At 39.3% G+C, this 6818-nt stretch overlaps 1 long non-coding RNA gene across 1 annotated transcript; it reads right to left on the reverse strand.

Annotated features, from left to right (window-relative positions):
• Nucleotides 1-2932: 2932 nt before the first annotated feature.
• LOC128335749 (uncharacterized) lies at nt 2933-6600 on the reverse strand. The gene is made up of 6 exons (XR_008311709.1): nt 5658-6600; nt 5512-5556; nt 4292-4510; nt 3941-4083; nt 3799-3846; nt 2933-3555 (listed from the first exon to the last, which is right to left on the reverse strand). It is a non-coding gene; the product is annotated as an uncharacterized LOC128335749 (long non-coding RNA).
• Nucleotides 6601-6818: the final 218 nt, after the last annotated feature.

The following is a 6818-nucleotide window of genomic DNA, read 5'->3' on the forward strand; positions in this document are numbered from 1 at the left end:
ATTTTGGCTAGTTTGTAACCTCTGTCTAGGGCCGCATTCAATTCCACTGTACACCACGTACCATCCAGGGCTCTTTCCTGATCAGTGTGGGTACATTTTCCCAGCTGTCGGGCTTCTGCACAGGTCCTGCACAGAGGGAACATGAGTCCCGCCCCCCCCCACTTTGACAGGCAGCACAGCAATAGCAATAGCAATAGCACTTTCATGTATATACCGCTTTATAGCCGGAGCTCTCTAAGCGGTTTACAATGATTTAGCACAGGAAAGAAGAGTCCTCCTGGTGGGTACACTTTAACTTTAGCGAAACCAAAGTAACTAGACATAGGTTCAAAGTTCTCATAGATGATCTCAGGATGTTTAATCGGATAAAACTTGGTCCGGTTACAGAAAGGGTAGAGGCTCGTAAAATCTACGTAAGAGATTGACTGCCCCTCGGTCGCCTTGTGGTATAGAGAAATTGCATTTGTTCTACCACCAAATAAAGAGTCTCTGGGGTTCAAGGGTTAGGGAAAGTGAGCTTCAGTTAGGAAACTCTTGAGGTCATCATCTGCTTTTAACATTTTTATCCATTCATGTTCCCAAATAGACCTGACCTCATACCCCATTCTTTTAAGTACGGCAGCCTTTCTTTGTGTGGCATTGTGAAGAAATCCATACATTCTCCCCAACAGAGGATTGTAATTCTCTGAAGGATAACACTGAGGGCAACCGTGCCAAAAACAACCATTAAATTCAAAGGCTGTTTCTTTTCCCCCGATGACTGAATACCTGTCAAGATAGTAGGTTTTCACTTCTAACCGCTTGTCCTCATAGAGGGGTACAACTTGAACCTCGAATTCCTCACCCTTCAAAGCATGCTGAACCTGAATTTTTTCTCTGTGCTCTATGTATGACAACCACTGTATTGCTGGAGATGAGAACCTTTTAGTCCGATGATGATAATGGTCTGGGGGTGGGAGGGCAATGGCCCATTCAGGCATAAACAAGAAGCGGTACATTTTCATAGAAACAGAAGCTAGGGTCAAATATTGTAGAGGGTCCACCGCAACTAATTTACAGACAGGCCCCCTTTTATTCTGACACACCTCTTCTACCTTCACTGTCATTTCTACAATCTCATGCCAGTACTTTGTGCAGGCTTTCATCAGGATTTTAACATCCTGTTGACAGTAATGGGCCAAGTCCCTCTGCATGTCAAATGTTTTGGACTTGTTCTCTTCATACCATGCCAGGAACTCTGCTTTTTCCTTTGGCATCATAGAGTCTACCCCATAATATTTTATTTCTGGCATTTCCCCCACATAATTCTCATTTTCTGCTGTATTAAAGTAGTGGGGGAAATATCCTTTGGACCCTTCAAATCCTAGGGCTTTAGGCAATTTTGCCACAGCCATCGGCAAATGGCTCAGAGAATCTATGAATTTTATATCTAAGTATTTTACCTCAATAGGCAACAATTTCCCCCCTTGAGTAATCAGATTAACAGCGACCTTTTCTTTGATAAGCCCGCTCAGAATCAAGAAACCGTCGAAGCCATGGCTGTTGTGGGCGTAGAAGATTGTTCCATCAAAGGGGGTATCAATAAATGTTGTTATAAACTCTTCTATGAATCACCCCTAAATTCCCAACTATGACCCTCCCATCTCCACGGGGTCCACTCTTTGTCTTCCTTAAACGCTTTGACTGTTTCACCGTTGAAAGCACGGGCGTATATGTAAACAGCCTTATGGGTGCCAGATTCTTGATTAGTCTCAATATAAATATATATATATATATATTTATCTGATACTGTTAAATCTTTAACCCAGCCCAGATAGCATTGGTGGCCCTCTAAGTCTTTCATAAATGTCCAACACACTCTGCATTGTTTTCCCAGACAGTCCCTCTCATCTTCATGATCTGATTTGACAAACTGTCGACACCTCTTACAATATGTTCTTAATGTACATTCTACCCTCCCCTCCAGAGCCAAACTTTTGTGCCTATCTAAGCATGCTGTAGATCTACACTGGAACTTACAGTTAGGACATCTAATAATTTTATCTACATGGTGTCTGCAATCTTCACTCAGACAGAACCTACATAATTTCATGCAGTTCTGTGAGTGAGAAAATGGTATGTGACACAAGTCGCAAAAGTTTTTAGCACCTAAGAAAGCCTTTATACATGTTATACCATAGAAATGTTCATTGTGTAATAATATGAAGTGTGTTTCACTGTAGCTCTGTTCAGGAGTTTTAAAAAAAAACCCAACCATTTTTTTTATTCCATTGTAAAATTTGAATGTTTATTTTTAGGTGTGCCTCTACTGCCGAAATGTCAGAGAGGCAGACCTCCTTCTGATCTGACCACCCTAATTCATGATGGAGCTTTCTGGCTTCAGTCAGTATTTCTGCATCAGTGAGAGATCCTGCTTTCAAAACACCGATTAACCCTCCCGCAAAACAGAGCTTGGCATTCAAAATATTTATATCTATCAGATGCTGCGGTTTTTTGGCTATAATCTTACTGTAGGGTATAGACTTTATGGATCTGGACGCTCCTCCTCCTGGTGGTCTAATTATTAAAACCACCAAGCGCAGAGTAACATCTCCTAATATTTCTGCATTGCTTTGCAGTAAGTTACTTATGTGTGTTAAAAAGTCCTCAACATTCAGAGCATCTCTATTTCTTCTAACCGAGTACAGTGCATTTGCTAACCCCCCACCTTCTAGGCGAAGCTGGACAAAATCCTCTGGATTAACCCACCTGTTAATTTCATCAAAGATTTGTTGAATACCCTCAAATAAAACCCTCAAAGCCTCCTGGTAGGATGGTATTTGATCTAAATTAACAAACCTGAACTCCTCACCGATCATTAATGCTCTGCATTCGGGGATGTTTCTTTCCCACCTGCGCACACGTTCCACGTATGCATTATGTGGGGGGTTTTCGGCCGGGGGTGATACAGGGGGGTGTTGTTGGAGACCAGCATCAGCAGGAGCTTCTACTGCTTCTGCTTGTACTGGAGGGTGTTGTTGGAGACCAGCATCAGCAGGAGCTTCTGCTTGTACAGGAGGGTGTTGTTGGAGACCAGCATCAGCAGGAGCGTCTAAGGTCTCTGCTTGTGCAAGAGGGTGTTGTGAAACATTTGCCCTTTTATTTGAGTGTTTAGACATGGCCTTTTGCCACTTTTTAATCATTTTAATGCGTCTATATAGATATCGGCTTCTTAACCTGGGGGGTATTGGTTTCCTGCCCCCACCTCTACCCGTTTGTATAACATTAACACATCATGAATACTTGCACTCTTTTTTAATATTGTCCTGCAGTTCACCCAATCCAGATAGCCCACCCACTAAGCCATTACAATATTTGTCCAAGGCCACTTTACATTTAGCAACAGATTTGAGCTTATTATCTATCATCTCATAGCAATCTGCAATCTTCGCGACCCGCTCTGCATAGCTGCGCAGACTTGCAACACATTCAGAAGCATTGAGCTTTGAGGTGTTGTTGTTCCATCATCATCATCAGTGTTATGCCTTTGGAGTGATTTCATCCGTGAGGATTGACCTAGCAGTAAAAACAGGCAATGACTATACAAATGGTCAACACACACACACACACACACACACACACACACACACACCTGTATAATACTCATTAAAATTGCTTACTAATTCTTTATCATATGTTAGAGACAATATATCAGCTACCATACAGAATAAATATTATTAAAATCAACCCACCCCTGAATAAAACATAAAACATTTTTAAAAGTCTGTATATGTACACACGATAAATAACGGCTAATACCTTTACTGGCTTGTTTTGGAGCTGCTTGGGTGCTGCCTACAGTCCTCACTACAATTTAAAACACACCATTGCTTTGTTACACAGCTAACAACAACAACAACAACACATAATACGTTCAATGTATAAATGATTGAATTTTTACCTAAATTAGTACCAAAGGGTTGCATATCTTGTGTTGTCTTTCCAAGTTTTATGATCACGGGTGGAATAGGTGGTTGGATCTCTGGTTTTGCCCTCTTGAATCATTTTGGAGGTGGTGAGATGTCATCATCATCAGAGGCGTAACTAGGGGAAACGGCGCCCGGGGCAAGCACTGAAATGGCGCCCGCCCCCTGCTCCCCCCCAACATACTACATTATACTTAGGTTTTTCCTCACAAGCGCCCGCCACCGCCGCCAAGCCAGGCCACTGACTGGCCGCCAGGTGCCAGCAAACACGTGTGTAACACAGCATTACATCATATCATTTTGTCTATATAAAGTTAAAAATGTACCTATCTCTGTAGCAGCAGCAGCAGCAGTAGTAGTAGAAGATGACGGTTTTTTTCTCTCAGTAGCCTTTCTAGGGTGTGGTGAGGGTGTGTGTGTTTCCGCTTTAACAATGACCAAATCAGGATTGAAAATTTGATCATTGTTTGTGATTAATGGAATGAAGTCCTCATCACCAGTCCTTGGAGGCTGTGTAGAACAGTTGGTTGTGGCATCCTCATAGCCTGCAGGAAAGCACAGATTATATCAGAGGTCTGCTTGCCAGTGTATCAGGAACTCTGAAATTTTTGGCTCATGGAGCAACTAACCGAAACTCATATTTACAGCATCATCACAGAATACATGGAACATGGCATTATTCATCTGAAAACAGAGAGTCTACAGGAGATTGTGTCAAAATTGGAACATGATATTTCTCTGGCACTAGGAAATATAGATTTGCAAAATATACATGATGCTCAGAGGTTTTTCATCAGCGTGATGAGAAGAATTTGCAGATAACAAGATTAATTTAGGGAGAATTTTGACCCTAATAATCTTTGGATCTCTTGTTACAAAACATATACCATTGAAGAGCAAGACAGAGATGTCTCAATTTGTCTGCAAAGCCATCATTCAATTACTACAAGACCATGTAAGAGAGACTTATCTTAACATTACTAATATATTATCATTTATTATTATTTTAGAATTACTAATATACTAGTAGCTAAGACTTCTTCTTCTTCTTCTTCAATTTCTACAGAATCAAGAATGTTGGGGATTAAACTATCTTAAGAAATCGGCTTGGGAAATCTACAAATATCTACAAGCTTGTAATCGTCTGATTTTCCCATGTTAAAAATAAAGACCATAAAGCCTACCAGCTAATTGAAGAATTAATTATTTTTAACACACACCATTCACATATATGATTCAAAGTTATGTGAAATCATATAGGCTACATGTAGTTTTTTAGAAGTACACTGAAGGACAGCAAAATACACACACACCACAAAAAACACAGAGAGACACTACAGAATGGCATTCTGACAAAAAGTTAGGAAAGACATACACACAGACCACAAAAAACACAAGAAAGAAAGAGCTGTGATTCTTTTAAATGACACTAGATGGTAGCAAAGTACATCTTTAAAATCTTTCCATGAATAAAACTGCGCGGGAATATGTATTTTAATATCTGGACATGCACATGTATACTTCACTTATTAAGAATGTAAAATACCTTGGCAAAAAGCCTTCAGTTCTTCTAATTGAGAATTATTGTAATCTAAGAAAATAATAAGACAAAGATAAGAAAAATATCTTTAGTGTTGTAGATTTTTCTCCCTTACCCCACACTAAAACTAAATGTTAAAATTAATCACAGACCTGATTCATTATTCAGATTAGGGTCCATATTTTGTAGTCTGTGAATAGGGGGGAAAAGTGGGACATACATTACAAAAGTTTGTACTGAGAAGTTCTACACAATTCTGCTTTGAATAGAGGAAAGAAAAAAATAAAATGGTATGTACTTACCAATTGCTTGGACAGAATGAAGATTTGGGGATCACACTGACTTCTATGGTCTTTTGCAAGTAAGTAAGATATATATAGTTTAGGGGGGCTGTAGTTTTTTTCATGTTAAATGACATCACAGGCTTGTATGTTTGGAGAGTCTCAAATTTTGGACACTCACAAATACTTAACCCCACAGAGGCCCCCCTAATGAAGCATGACGGTTTCAAATTTTATTTTTTTGACCCACATTAACCTATGACAGCCTAAGGAATGACAGCCTAAGGATGACAGCCTAAGGAATTTTGCACAAGGTCTAATTTCTTTTCCCAGTTGTATTCCTAATTCCTTCACCGTGGTATAGAACCCACACACCCCTATCACTTTTTTCTTATTTTGTTTCACATAATCTTAATTTTATACTTGAAGCTCAAAGATGTTCATGTTGATTAGTGAGATATAAGGAATTATATCTACTTGAAAGGAGGGCAACCATTTTATCAGTTTGATTAGAGAACTAGTTACCATATTGTTCATTACAATGTGTTTCATATTTAGAAGAAAATTGAACTTTATTTTGCCATGTTATAGAATCATGAAGTTTTTATAATAAAAAGAGCTCTAAGGAGCTCTCAGCCCTGTCTTTTTCTCTTTTATTTTTGGGGTGTGTAGATGGGTGATGATATTTTTTTAAAAAACCTCTTTGCTTCCCCCCCCCCCCAAAATGCTCCACAGATTTTCTCCTATGCAAATACCTGTGTTGAAAAGTCTTCAGAACCTTTTCTGAAGTTTGGCAGAAATTAGACATCTGCTGCTAACCACTGAATCAGTTTAAAATCAAACCATTTTGTTGCTGATGTTCTATCTATGTGGGAAATGGCCTAAATAATTTTTTAAGGAATAATGAGTACTCCATACTTCTATAAGTGAAAACCGTTACTTGTAATAGTGATTTTCACAAAGCACTCTGCTATTGAAAATAGCTTGTGCTTAAATTAAGCAGTTTATTAAAAAAAAAACCCCTAGCAGGGA

This window comes from Hemicordylus capensis, chromosome 11 (genome assembly GCF_027244095.1).
Source record: "Hemicordylus capensis ecotype Gifberg chromosome 11, rHemCap1.1.pri, whole genome shotgun sequence".
NCBI classification, from domain to species: Eukaryota; Metazoa; Chordata; class Lepidosauria; order Squamata; family Cordylidae; genus Hemicordylus; species Hemicordylus capensis.